Source organism: Scyliorhinus canicula, chromosome 3 (genome assembly GCF_902713615.1).
Source record: "Scyliorhinus canicula chromosome 3, sScyCan1.1, whole genome shotgun sequence".
Classification (NCBI taxonomy): domain Eukaryota; kingdom Metazoa; phylum Chordata; class Chondrichthyes; order Carcharhiniformes; family Scyliorhinidae; genus Scyliorhinus; species Scyliorhinus canicula.
The window spans coordinates 844,065-859,239 of NC_052148.1; the positions used below are offsets into that span (position 1 = coordinate 844,065).

At 51.6% G+C, this 15,175-nt stretch overlaps 1 protein-coding gene across 1 annotated transcript in view; it reads left to right on the top strand.

Annotated features, from left to right (window-relative positions):
• Positions 1 to 15,175, top strand: part of fbxo41 (F-box protein 41) — a 258,780-nt gene that overhangs the window by 20,806 nt on the left and 222,799 nt on the right. The gene's annotated exons all lie outside the window — the stretch shown is intronic.

A 15,175-nucleotide genomic window follows, 5' to 3' on the forward strand; every position in this document is an offset into this window, starting at 1 on the left:
ATCAGAAATGGGTGATGTTGATCTCCTATCTGCAGAGAAACAATGGGTTCTCTGTGCGAATGGAGAGTCCGTATGATTAAATTGGCTAGTCAGTGGGAACCCTCTCCTTGGCCACGGGTAATCTCCTGCCACCTGTCTTCTAAATGGGCATTCCTGATGCCAGTGATCTGCGTGGCCACAGAAACATGCATTGTTCCCTCTGTATCCCGGCCCTCTTCACAGTCCCCTTTTCCCAGTGGACCAATGGCTCCTCAGAGGGGGTGGCAGTTACAGCGGGCCATAGAGAGGGGCTGAAGGTCCATTTGGGTGGGTTTGATATCCTCCCCCGTGCTGATCCACCCACCCGAGGTCACAATATTGGGGTTCCAGCTGGTAAGCCACCGTACCTGCATTCGGTTGGGGTCTCGGATCGTCCTTTTTCATTACATACTCGGTCTTAATCTTTGTAACCGAGCCTCTTTCTTGGCCTCTGCCCTCCTTCCAGTAAAATCTAACAGCCCAGGCCATTTGGGAAGGGTCGTTCTCTGTCCAATTCATGTTATTACATTTCACGGCAGTGGCCACGGAAGGTGGTAGGCAATGCATTAACATAGCACAGTACTGAGGGGGATTCTGACCATTCTGATATAGCAAGTCGCCTGATTGCTCACGGTAGATTTCATTAAAGCGTTCCAGAAATTCCTCTGGCTCCTCAGTCTTTTTGGGTTTGATATCTAGGATGGCAGAGATATTTATGGGCTTTTGAAACGTGGCACTTAGTGCTTTCAGGATTTGTGCCCGTCTATCATCGTCCAGGGCATGGGCTTGCTGAGGTACGGCGTGGTCGGCATAGTTCAAGTGGTTGAGGTGACTGCGGTATTCGGCTGCAGTTAAAACCAGGTAGACTAGGGCCTAGAGGTCCCGAGAGTCAGTTTGATAAACTGAGATGGTATTTCTCAGATAGTTCACAAAAGCAGCAGGGGATTTCTTCCGGTCTGGGATTGCAGCTGGAATAGCCATCATCTCACTGGGTCTCCACAGGAAATAAACATCTATTGTGGGCTGAGCTTGCGCTGTAGCAGCATCTGGGTTGGGGATTTTCCTAATCGGTAACTGTCTTGGAGTCTCACGAGGGGGCCTCAAAGGTGGTGTAGGTGGGGGAAATTCAGCGGATTCCTCTTCAGAGGCGTCGGAGTCCTTCCCTTTTGATATGGGGGCTCCTGTTCTTCAGAACCATCCCTGTCCTCATCCCGTGGGAACAGAATTTTCTGTCCTGTCACCTTGGCCTTCAGGGATCTAGGTCGTAGGCGTAATTGTTTCCGGATGGTCTCAGATCCCTTTTTCATAGTTCGAGTTCGGGTCCTCCAGCTGACTGGGCTTGTATAACGGGGCTTCCCTTTTCTAACAGGTGTCGGGGGTGAGGAAGTAGTACAAAGAACAAAGAAAATTACAGCACAGGAACAGGCCCTTCGGCCCTCCCAGCCTGCGCCGATCCAGATCCTTTATCTAAACCTGTCTCCTATTTTCCAAGGTCTACTTCCCTCTGTTCCCCGCCCATTCATATATCTGTCCAGTGCATCTTAAATGATGCTATCGTGCCCGCCTCTACCACCTCCGCTGGTAAAGCGTTCCAGGCACCCACCACCCTCTGCGTAAAAAAACTTTCCACACACATCTCCCTTAAACTTTCCCCCTCTCACCTTGAAATCGTGACCTCTTGTAATTGATACCCCCACTCTTGGGAAAAGCTTGTTGCTATCCACCCTGTCCATACCTCTCATAATTTTGTAGACCTCAATCAGGTCCCCCCTCAACCTCCGTCTTTCCAACGAAAACAATCCTAATCTCCTCAACCTTTCTTCATAGCTAGCCCCCTCCATACCAGGCAACATCTGAGCTATCAATTGAGGGGGCTGGTGTTGGTGCCTCCGGAGCTATTATGCGATCGGCCAGAGGGGGAGGGATAATTGGCTGGGCCTGAGAGACTGAGTCTATAGGGACTGGAGTAGCCGGCATGATTTGAATCTGGGGATCAGGATATAAATGATGATACCCGGGCAGTGCCGGAGGTGGTGGAGGCAATTCCACTGGTGCTGTCGGGACCCTACCGGACATGATCCAATTCTCTCAGTCGTCATCTACCTCTGTCAATGCAAGGCCAGCCATTCAACTACGTAGTCCATTTTTCTCACTCGAGTCTGCCCTGTTAGGTGTCTCCCATTCTTTCTGTCTGCATTTTTTGAATGCACACTACTTTACTCCTTTTTCATGATTTCCAGAGTTTCCTGGTTCCCCCTTCACTAATTGATATTCCCATTTTAAGGTCGTTTTCTTGCCAACTTGATAACAGGGTTTTATCTTTCTCCTCTTGACAATATTACCTCCATAATCCAATTAACTCTTTGGCTTTCATACTTCGGTTCTTTTTCCAGATTTCTCCCTGAATTTTCTTAACGATTTCCAGATCTTTGGTTCCCCCTAGTGGCCATTCATCTCCCAATTTATTTCTTAAAGTTGCGGACATTTTCCTAAAATCTCTTGCTTTGTCTGGATACGTGTCGTATAATGCTTGTAACAAACTACTTGGATCACTCGTGTTATCTAAACAATTCCCCATAATCTTAAACTATTCCTCAGATTGCGTTGTTCGCCACGACAGTCCAAGAATCCAATTTAACTTAATCAATTCTAGTTTTCAACACACATGCGGAACTGAATTATCCTTTGATATTCCCTCAGTTTTCTAATCGGCCCTTAACTGAACTATCACTACGATATTCCCTCAGTTTCTAACTGAAATATCACTAGGATATTCCCCCAGTTGTCATTAACCCTCAGTCATACCTACATCGACTGAATTTTAATTTTCTAATCTGCCAGACTGACCTTTGATCTCGTCGAGACGATCTGACCTGACCATGTGGGAGTGATCAAACTTTTATCAGACAACGAGACAGAGGAAAACCAACATGGTCATTTTCCAGCTACTCATGTCGTGGGCCCATTTCCTCGCTCCCCGTCCGAGACTAGTTGATTTCGCAGATGACCGGTGATCATCTGTTGAGATCCCACTTCTGACACCAAATAAGAATTCGAGCTCTTTTTGCCCTCAGTCTGGTCTCAGTAAAAATACCAAGTCGGATTGTAGGTAACAACTTTAATTTAATTGCGCGTCCTGCAAGTTGACTCACTCTGCCTGGGTCTTCTAGAGTCCCCAGAGTGAATGAGTCACGGAACAAAGAAACTTGGTCTCATATACATTGGTAAAATAAATAAGGTTACACACACGACCAAATAAGGTAACTTAGTAATTCTGTAGGTTCCCTGATATTCCTTAACTTAGCCATATAAGGTAATCTTAGCAATTACTGGTCCCAATAGGCTGCCCTCACATTGCTTTTGCCTGAGGTTCCTGTAATCACCCATCCCCCTCCCCATGATTCTCCTGACAGAGCCTGACTTCCCACAATGCTTCAGTGCCATCCCCTTTTGTTTATGTCCTCACCATGACCACTGGATGTTCCCCCTCCCCCTCCAGAATGTTCTGTACCCATTCCGAGACATCCTTGACCCGAGCACCAGGGAGGCAACATACCATCCTGGAGTCTCGTTTGCGGCCACAGAAACGCCAATGAGAGAGACACCGTTGGCAGGTACCTGGTGGGTGGTGTTCTCATGTGTAATGGTGGTACCCATGTCAATGATCTGGCACATCTGGCACACTCCCAGCTCTGGCATTCCTGTCTGTCTCCACACTCCCATCTCTGGTATTCCTGTCTGCACACTCCCAGCTCTGGTATTCCTGTCTGTCTGCACACTCCCAGCTCTGGTATTCCTGTCTCACTGCACATTCCCAGCTCTGGCATTCCTGTCTATCTCCACATTCCCAGCTCTGGCATTCCTGTCTGTCTGCACATTCCCAGCTCTGGTATTCCTGTCTGTCTCCACATTCCCAGCTCTGGTATTCCTGTCTGTCTGCACATTCCCAGCTCTGGTATTCCTGTCTGTCTGCACATTCCCAGCTCTGGTATTCCTGTCTATCTGCACATTCCCAGCTCTGGTATTCCTGTCTCACTGCACATTCCCAGCTCTGGTATTCCTGTCTGTCTGCACACTCCCAGCTCTGGTATTCCTGTCTGTCTGCACTCCCAGCTCTGGTATTCCTGTCTGTCTGCACATTCCCAGCTCTGGTATTCCTGTCTGTCTGCACATTCCCAGCTCTGGTATTCCTGTCTGTCTGCACATTCCCAGCTCTGGTATTCCTGTCCGCACACTCCCAGCTCTGGTATTCCTGTCTGTCTGCACATTCCCATCTCTGGTATTCCTGTCTGTCTGCACATTCCCAGCTCTGGCATTCCTGTCTGTCTGCACACTCCCAGCTCTGGTATTCCTGTCTGTCTGCATACTCCCAGCTCTGGTATTCCTGTCTCACTGCACTCCCAGCTCTGGTATTCCTGTCTGTCTGCAAACTCCTAGCTCTGGTATTCCTGTCTATCTGCACATTCCCAGCTCTGGTATTCCTGTCTGTCTGCACACTCCCAGCTCTGGTATTCCTGTCTGTCTGCACACTCCCAGCTCTGGTATTCCTGTCTGTCTGCACACTCCCAGCTCTGGTATTCCTGTCTGTCTGCACACTCCCAGCTCTGGTATTCCTGTCTGTCTGCACACTCCCAGCTCTGGTATTCCTGTCTATCTGCACATTCCCAGCTCTGGCATTCCTGTCTGTCTGCACACTCCCAGCTCTGGCATTCCTGTCTGTCTGCACTCCCAGCTCTGGTATTCCTGTCTGTCTGCACATTCCCAGCTCTGGTATTCCTGTCTCACTGCACTCCCATCTCTGGTATTCCTGTCTGTCTGAACATTCCCAGCTCTGGTATTCCTGTCTCACTGCACTCCCATCTCTGATATTCCTGTCTGTCTGCACATTCCCAGCTCTGGTATTCCTGTCTCACTTCCCAGCTCTGATATTCCTGTCTATCTGCACATTCCCAGCTCTGGTATTCCTGTCTGTCTGCACATTCCCAGCTCTGGTATTCCTGTCTGTCTGCACATTCCCAGCTCGGGTATTCCTGTCTCACTGCACATTCCCAGCTCTGGTATTCCTGTCTGTCTGCACTCCCAGCTCTGGTATTCCTGTCTATCTGCACACTCCCAGCTCTGGTATTCCTGTCTATCTGCGCACTCCCAGCTCTGGTATTCCTGTCTGTCTGCACACTCCCAGCTCTGGTATTCCTGTCTGTCTGCACACTCCCAGCTCTGGTATTCCTGTCTATATGAACATTCCCAGCTCTGGCATTCCTGTCTATCTGCACACTCCCAGCTCTGGTATTCCTGTCTATCTGCGCACTCCCAGCTCTGGTATTCCTGTCTGTCTGCACATTCCCAGCTCTGGTATTCCTGTCTGCACACTCCCAGCTCTGGTATTCCTGTCTATCTGCACATTCCCAGCTCTGGTATTCCTGTCTGTCTGCACACTCCCAGCTCTGGTATTCCTGTCTGTCTGCACACTCCCAGCTCTGGTATTCCTGTCTGTCTGCACACTCCCTGCTCTGGTATTCCTGTCTGTCTGCACACTCCCAGCTCTGGTATTCCTGTCTGTCTGCACACTCCCAGCTCTGGTATTCCTGTCTGTCTGCACACTCCCAGCTCTGGTATTCCTGTCTATCTGCACATTCCCAGCTCTGGCATTCCTGTCTGTCTGCACACTCCCAGCTCTGGCATTCCTGTCTGTCTGCACTCCCAGCTCTGGTATTCCTGTCTGTCTGCACATTCCCAGCTCTGGTATTCCTGTCTCACTGCACTCCCATCTCTGGTATTCCTTCTGTCTGAACATTCCCAGCTCTGGTATTCCTGCCTGTCTGCACATTCCCAGCTCTGGTATTCCTGTCTCACTTCCCAGCTCTGGTATTCCTGTCTATCTGCACATTCCCAGCTCTGGTATTCCTGTCTGTCTGCACATTCCCAGCTCTGGTATTCCTGTCTGTCTGCACATTCCCAGCTCGGGTATTCCTGTCTCACTGCACATTCCCAGCTCTGGTATTCCTGTCTGTCTGCACTCCCAGCTCTGGTATTCCTGTCTATCTGCACACTCCCAGCTCTGGCATTCCTGTCTGTCTGCACACTCCCAGCTCTGGTATTCCTGTCTGTCTGCACTCCCAGCTCTGGTATTCCTGTCTGTCTGCACATTCCCAGCTCTGGTATTCCTGTCTGTCTGCACACTCCCAGCTCTGGTATTCCTGTCTATCTGCACATTCCCAGCTCTGGCATTCCTGTCTGTCTGCACACTCCCAGCTCTGGCATTCCTGTCTGTCTGCACTCCCAGCTCTGGTATTCCTGTCTATCTGCACATTCCCAGCTCTGGCATTCCTGTCTGTCTGCACACTCCCAGCTCTGGCATTCCTGTCTGTCTGCACTCCCAGCTCTGGTATTCCTGTCTGTCTGCACACTCCCAGCTCTGGTATTCCTGTCTGTCTGCACATTCCCAGCTCTGGTATTCCTGTCTCACTGCACTCCCATCTCTGGTATTCCTGTCTGTCTGAACATTCCCAGCTCTGGTATTCCTGTCTCACTTCCCAGCTCTGGTATTCCTGTCTATCTGCACATTCCCAGCTCTGGTATTCCTGTCTGTCTGCACATTCCCAGCTCTGGAATTCCTGTCTGTCTGCACATTCCCAGCTCGGGTATTCCTGTCTCACTGCACATTCCCAGCCCTGGTATTCCTGTCTGTCTGCACTCCCAGCGCTGGTATTCCTATCTATCTGCACACTCCCAGCTCTGGTATTCCTGTCTGTCTGCACATTCCCAGCTCTGGTATTCCTGTCTGCACACTCCCAGCTCTGGTATTCCTGTCTGTCTGCACATTCCCAGCTCTGGTATTTCTGTCTGTCTGCACATTCCCAGCTCTGGTATTCCTGTCTGTCTGCACACTCCCAGCTCTCATGTGTAATGGTGGTACCCATGTCAATGATCTGGCACATCTGGCACACTCCCAGCTCTGGCATTCCTGTCTGTCTCCACACTCCCATCTCTGGTATTCCTGTCTGCACACTCCCAGCTCTGGTATTCCTGTCTGTCTGCACACTCCCAGCTCTGGTATTCCTGTCTCACTGCACATTCCCAGCTCTGGCATTCCTGTCTATCTCCACATTCCCAGCTCTGGCATTCCTGTCTGTCTGCACATTCCCAGCTCTGGTATTCCTGTCTGTCTCCACATTCCCAGCTCTGGTATTCCTGTCTGTCTGCACACTCCCAGCTCTGGTATTCCTGTCTGTCTGCACACTCCCAGCTCTGGTATTCCTGTCTGTCTGCACACTCCCAGCTCTGGTATTCCTGTCTATCTGCACATTCCCAGCTCTGGCATTCCTGTCTGTCTGCACACTCCCAGCTCTGGCATTCCTGTCTGTCTGCACTCCCAGCTCTGGTATTCCTGTCTGTCTGCACATTCCCAGCTCTGGTATTCCTGTCTCACTGCACTCCCATCTCTGGTATTCCTGTCTGTCTGAACATTCCCAGCTCTGGTATTCCTGTCTCACTGCACTCCCATCTCTGATATTCCTGTCTGTCTGCACATTCCCAGCTCTGGTATTCCTGTCTCACTTCCCAGCTCTGATATTCCTGTCTATCTGCACATTCCCAGCTCTGGTATTCCTGTCTGTCTGCACATTCCCAGCTCTGGTATTCCTGTCTGTCTGCACATTCCCAGCTCGGGTATTCCTGTCTCACTGCACATTCCCAGCTCTGGTATTCCTGTCTGTCTGCACTCCCAGCTCTGGTATTCCTGTCTATCTGCACACTCCCAGCTCTGGTATTCCTGTCTATCTGCGCACTCCCAGCTCTGGTATTCCTGTCTGTCTGCACACTCCCAGCTCTGGTATTCCTGTCTGTCTGCACACTCCCAGCTCTGGTATTCCTGTCTATATGAACATTCCCAGCTCTGGCATTCCTGTCTGTCTGCACATTCCCAGCTCTGGCATTCCTGTCTGTCTGCACTCCCAGCTCTGGTATTCCTGTCTGTCTGCACATTCCCAGCTCTGGTATTCCTGTCTCACTGCACTCCCATCTCTGGTATTCCTGTCTGTCTGAACATTCCCAGCTCTGGTATTCCTGTCTCACTTCCCAGCTCTGGTATTCCTGTCTATCTGCACATTCCCAGCTCTGGTATTCCTGTCTGTCTGCACATTCCCAGCTCGGGTATTCCTGTCTCACTTCCCAGCTCTGGTATTCCTGTCTGTCTGCACATTCCCAGCCCTGGTATTCCTGTCTGTCTGCACTCCCAGCGCTGGTATTCCTGTCTATCTGCACACTCCCAGCTCTGGTATTCCTGTCTATCTGCGCACTCCCAGCTCTGGTATTCCTGTCTGTCTGCACATTCCCAGCTCTGGTATTCCTGTCTGCACACTCCCAGCTCTGGTATTCCTGTCTGTCTGCACATTCCCAGCTCTGGTATTCCTGTCTGTCTGCACATTCCCAGCTCTGGTATTCCTGTCTGTCTGCACACTCCCAGCTCTGGTATTCCTGTCTGTCTGCACACTCCCAGCTCTGGTATTCCTGTCTGTCTGCACATTCCCAGCTCTGGTATTCCTGTCTATCTGCGCACTCCCAGCTCTGGTATTCCTGTCTGTCTGCACATTCCCAGCTGTGGTATTCCTGTCTGTCTGCACATTCCCAGCTCTGGTATTCCTGTCTGCACACTCCCAGCTCTGGTATTCCTGTCTGTCTGCACACTCCCAGCTCTGGTATTCCTGTCTGTCTGCACATTCCCAGCTTTGGTATTCCTGTCTCTCTGCGCATTCCCAGCTCTGGTATTCCTGTCGGACAGCACACTCCCAGCTCTGGTATTCCTGTCTGTCTGCACACTCCCAGCTCTGGTATTCCTGTCTCACTGCACTCCCAGCTCTGGTATTCCTGTCTGTCTGCACACTCCCAGCTCTGGTATTCCTGTCTATCTGCACATTCCCAGCTCTGGTATTCCTGTCTGTGTGCACACTCCCAGCTCTGGTATTCCTGTCTGTCTGCACACTCCCAGCTCTGGTATTCCTGTCTGTCTGCACACTCCCTGCTCTGGTATTCCTGTCTGTCTGCACACTCCCAGCTCTGGTATTCCTGTCTGTCTGCACACTCCCAGCTCTGGTATTCCTGTCTGTCTGCACACTCCCAGCTCTGGTATTCCTGTCTATCTGCACATTCCCAGCTCTGGCATTCCTGTCTGTCTGCACACTCCCAGCTCTGGCATTCCTGTCTGTCTGCACTCCCAGCTCTGGTATTCCTGTCTGTCTGCACATTCCCAGCTCTGGTATTCCTGTCTCACTGCACTCCCATCTCTGGTATTCCTGTCTGTCTGAACATTCCCAGTTCTGGTATTCCTGCCTGTCTGCACATTCCCAGCTCTGGTATTCCTGTCTCACTTCCCAGCTCTGGTATTCCTGTCTATCTGCACATTCCCAGCTCTGGTATTCCTGTCTGTCTGCACATTCCCAGCTCTGGTATTCCTGTCTGTCTGCACATTCCCAGCTCGGGTATTCCTGTCTCACTGCACATTCCCAGCTCTGGTATTCCTGTCTGTCTGCACTCCCAGCTCTGGTATTCCTGTCTATCTGCACACTCCCAGCTCTGGTATTCCTGTCTATCTGCGCACTCCCAGCTCTGGTATTCCTGTCTGTCTGCACACTCCCAGCTCTGGTATTCCTCTCTATCTGCACATTCCCAGCTCTGGCATTCCTGTCTGTCTGCACACTCCCAGCTCTGGTATTCCTGTCTGTCTGCACTCGCAGCTCTGGTATTCCTGTCTGTCTGCACATTCCCAGCTCTGGTATTCCTGTCTGTCTGCACACTCCCAGCTCTGGTATTCCTGTCTATCTGCACATTCCCAGCTCTGGCATTCCTGTCTGTCTGCACACTCCCAGCTCTGGCATTCCTGTCTGTCTGCACTCCCAGCTCTGGTATTCCTGTCTATCTGCACATTCCCAGCTCTGGCATTCCTGTCTGTCTGCACACTCCCAGCTCTGGCATTCCTGTCTGTCTGCACTCCCAGCTCTGGTATTCCTGTCTGTCTGCACACTCCCAGCTCTGGTATTCCTGTCTGTCTGCACATTCCCAGCTCTGGTATTCCTGTCTCACTGCACTCCCATCTCTGGTATTCCTGTCTGTCTGAACATTCCCAGCTCTGGTATTCCTGTCTCACTTCCCAGCTCTGGTATTCCTGTCTATCTGCACATTCCCAGCTCTGGTATTCCTGTCTGTCTGCACATTCCCAGCTCTGGAATTCCTGTCTGTCTGCACATTCCCAGCTCGGGTATTCCTGTCTCACTGCACATTCCCAGCCCTGGTATTCCTGTCTGTCTGCACTCCCAGCGCTGGTATTCCTATCTATCTGCACACTCCCAGCTCTGGTATTCCTGTCTGTCTGCACATTCCCAGCTCTGGTATTCCTGTCTGCACACTCCCAGCTCTGGTATTCCTGTCTGTCTGCACATTCCCAGCTCTGGTATTCCTGTCTGTCTGCACTTTCCCAGCTCTGGTATTCCTGTCTGTCTGCACACTCCCAGCTCTCATGTGTAATGGTGGTACCCATGTCAATGATCTGGCACATCTGGCACACTCCCAGCTCTGGCATTCCTGTCTGTCTCCACACTCCCATCTCTGGTATTCCTGTCTGCACACTCCCAGCTCTGGTATTCCTGTCTGTCTGCACACTCCCAGCTCTGGTATTCCTGTCTCACTGCACATTCCCAGCTCTGGCATTCCTGTCTATCTCCACATTCCCAGCTCTGGCATTCCTGTCTGTCTGCACATTCCCAGCTCTGGTATTCCTGTCTGTCTCTACATTCCCAGCTCTGGTATTCCTGTCTATCTGCACATTCCCAGCTCTGGTATTCCTGTCTCACTGCACATTCCCAGCTCTGGTATTCCTGTCTGTCTGCACACTCCCAGCTCTGGTATTCCTGTCTGTCTGCACTCCCAGCTCTGGTATTCCTGTCTGTCTGCACATTCCCAGCTCTGGTATTCCTGTCTGTCTGCACATTCCCAGCTCTGGTATTCCTGTCTGTCTGCACATTCCCAGCTCTGGTATTCCTGTCCGCACACTCCCAGCTCTGGTATTCCTGTCTGTCTGCACATTCCCATCTCTGGTATTCCTGTCTGTCTGCACATTCCCAGCTCTGGCATTCCTGTCTGTCTGCACACTCCCAGCTCTGGCATTCCTGTCTATCTGCACACTCCCAGCTCTGGTATTCCTGTCTGTCTGCATACTCCCAGCTCTGGTATTCCTGTCTCACTGCACTCCCAGCTCTGGTATTCCTGTCTGTCTGCACATTCCCAGCTCTGGTATTCCTGTCTATCTGCACATTCCCAGCTCTGGTATTCCTGTCTGTCTGCACACTCCCAGCTCTGGTATTCCTGTCTGTCTGCACACTCCCAGCTCTGGTATTCCTGTCTGTCTGCACACTCCCAGCTCTGGTATTCCTGTCTGTCTGCACACTCCCAGCTCTGGTATTCCTGTCTGTCTGCACGCTCCCAGCTCTGGTATTCCTGTCTGTCTGCACACTCCCAGCTCGTGTATTCCTGTCTATCTGCACATTCCCAGCTCTGGCATTCCTGTCTGTCTGCACACTCCCAGCTCTGGCATTCCTGTCTGTCTGCACTCCCAGCTCTGGTATTCCTGTCTGTCTGCACATTCCCAGCTCTGGTATTCCTGTCTCACTGCACTCCCATCTCTGGTATTCCTGTCTGTCTGAACATTCCCAGCTCTGGTATTCCTGTCTGTCTGCACATTCCCAGCTCTGGTATTCCTGTCTGTCTGCACATTCCCAGCTCGGGTATTCCTGTCTCACTGCACATTCCCAGCTCTGGTATTCCTGTCTGTCTGCACTCCCAGCTCTGATATTCCTGTCTATCTGCACACTCCCAGCTCTGGTATTCCTGTCTATCTGCGCACTCCCAGCTCTGGTATTCCTGTCTGTCTGCACACTCCCAGCTCTGGTATTCCTGTCTGTCTGCACACTCCCAGCTCTGGTATTCCTGTCTATATGAACATTCCCAGCTCTGGCATTCCTGTCTGTCTGCACATTCCCAGCTCTGGCATTCCTGTCTGTCTGCACTCCCAGCTCTGGTATTCCTGTCTGTCTGCACATTCCCAGCTCTGGTATTCCTGTCTCACTGCACTCCCATCTCTGGTATTCCTGTCTGTCTGAACATTCCCAGCTCTGGTATTCCTGTCTCACTTCCCAGCTCTGGTATTCCTGTCTATCTGCACATTCCCAGCTCTGGTATTCCTGTCTGTCTGCACATTCCCAGCTCTGGTATTCCTGTCTGTCTGCACATTCCCAGCTCGGGTATTCCTGTCTCACTTCCCAGCTCTGGTATTCCTGTCTGTCTGCACATTCCCAGCCCTGGTATTCCTGTCTGTCTGCACTCCCAGCGCTGGTATTCCTGTCTATCTGCACACTCCCAGCTCTGGTATTCCTGTCTATCTGCGCACTCGCAGCTCTGGTATTCCTGTCTGTCTGCACATTCCCAGCTCTGGTATTCCTGTCTGCACACTCCCAGCTCTGGTATTCCTGTCTGTCTGCACATTCCCAGCTCTGGTATTCCTGTCTGTCTGCACATTCCCAGCTCTGGTATTCCTGTCTGTCTGCACACTCCCAGCTCTGGTATTCCTGTCTGTCTGCACATTCCCAGCTCTGGTATTCCTGTCTGTCTGCACATTCCCAGCTCTGGTATTCCTGTCTGTCTGCACATTCCCAGCTCTGGTATTCCTGTCTGTCTGCACATTCCCAGCTCTGGTATTCCTGTCTATCTGCGCACTCCCAGCTCTGGTATTCCTGTCTGTCTGCACATTCCCAGCTCTGGTATTCCTGTCTGTCTGCACATTCCCAGCTCTGGTATTCCTGTCTGCACACTCCCAGCTCTGGTATTCCTGTCTGTCTGCACACTCCCAGCTCTGGTATTCCTGTCTGTCTGCACATTCCCAGCTTTGGTATTCCTGTCTCTCTGCGCATTCCCAGCTCTGGTATTCCTGTCGGACTGCACACTCCCAGCTCTGGTATTCCTGTCTGTCTGCACACTCCCAGCTCTGGTATTCCTGTCTCACTGCACTCCCAGCTCTGGTATTCCTGTCTGTCTGCACACTCCCAGCTCTGGTATTCCTGTCTATCTGCACATTCCCAGCTCTGGTATTCCTGTCTGTCTGCACACTCCCAGCTCTGGTATTCCTGTCTGTCTGCACACTCCCAGCTCTTGTATTCCTGTCTGTCTGCACACTCCCTGCTCTGGTATTCCTGTCTGTCTGCACACTCCCAGCTCTGGTATTCCTGTCTGTCTGCACACTCCCAGCTCTGGTATTCCTGTCTGTCTGCACACTCCCAGCTCTGGTATTCCTTGTCTATCTGCACATTCCCAGCTCTGGCATTCCTGTCTGTCTGCACACTCCCAGCTCTGGCATTCCTGTCTGTCTGCACTCCCAGCTCTGGTATTCCTGTCTGTCTGCACATTCCCAGCTCTGGTATTCCTGTCTCACTGCACTCCCATCTCTGGTATTCCTGTCTGTCTGAACATTCCCAGCTCTGGTATTCCTGTCTCACTTCCCAGCTCTGGTATTCCTGTCTATCTGCACATTCCCAGCTCTGGTATTCCTGTCTGTCTGCACATTCCCAGCTCTGGAATTCCTGTCTCTCTGCACATTCCCAGCTCGGGTATTCCTGTCTCACTGCACATTCCCAGCCCTGGTATTCCTGTCTGTCTGCACTCCCAGCGCTGGTATTCCTATCTATCTGCACACTCCCAGCTCTGGTATTCCTGTCTGTCTGCACATTCCCAGCTCTGGTATTCCTGTCTGCACACTCCCAGCTCTGGTATTCCTGTCTGTCTGCACATTCCCAGCTCTGGTATTCCTGTCTGTCTGCACATTCCCAGCTCTGGTATTCCTGTCTGTCTGCACACTCCCAGCTCTGGTATTCCTGTCTGTCTGCACATTCCCAGCTCTGGTATTCCTGTCTGTCTGCACATTCCCAGCTCTGGTATTCCTGTCTATCTGCGCACTCCCAGCTCTGGTATTCCTGTCTGTCTGCACATTCCCAGCTCTGGTATTCCTGTCTGCACACTCCCAGCTCTGGTATTCCTGTCTGTCTGCACACTCCCAGCTCTGGTATTCCTGTCTGTCTGCACATTCCCAGCTTTGGTGTTCCTGTCTCTCTGCGCATTCCCAGCTCTGGTATTCCTGTCGGACTGCACACTCCCAGCTCTGGTATTCCTGTCTGTCTGCACACTCCCAGCTCTGGTATTCCTGTCTGCCTGCACATTCCCAGCTCTGGTATTCCTGTCTGTCTGCACATTCCCAGCTCGGGTATTCCTGTCTCACTGCACATTCCCAGCCCTGGTATTCCTGTCTGTCTGCACTCCCAGCGCTGGTATTCCTATCTATCTGCACACTCCCAGCTCTGGTATTCCTGTCTGTCTGCACATTCCCAGCTCTGGTATTCCTGTCTGCACACTCCCAGCTCTGGTATTCCTGTCTGTCTGCACATTCCCAGCTCTGGTATTCCTGTCTGTCTGCACATTCCCAGCTCTGGTATTCCTGTCTGTCTGCACAGTCCCAGCTCTGGTATTCCTGTCTGTCTGCACATTCCCAGCTCTGGTATTCCTGTCTGTCTGCACATTCCCAGCTCTGGTATTCCTGTCTATCTGCGCACTCCCAGCTCTGGTATTCCTGTCTGTCTGCACATTCCCAGCTCTGGTATTCCTGTCTGTCTGCACATTCCCAGCTCTGGTATTCCTGTCTGCACACTCCCAGCTCTGGTATTCCTGTCTGTCTGCACACTCCCAGCTCTGGTATTCCTGTCTGTCTGCACATTCCCAGCTTTGGTATTCCTGTCTCTCTGCGCATTCCCAGCTCTGGTATTCCTGTCGGACTGCACACTCCCAGCTCTGGTATTCCTGTCTGTCTGCACACTCCCAGCTCTGGTATTCCTGTCTGTCTGCACACTCCCAGCTCTGGTATTCCTGTCTGTCTGCACACTCCCAGTTCTGGTATTCCTGTCTGCCTGCACATTCCCAGCTCTGGTATTCCTGTCTGTCTGCACACTCCCAGCTCTGGTATTCCTGTCTGTCTGCACACTCCCAGCTCTGGTATTCCTGTCTCACTTCCCAGCTCTGGTGTAGCTTATTTCCTCGTTGGCTCCAGAATATTCAAAGACTGTTCCTT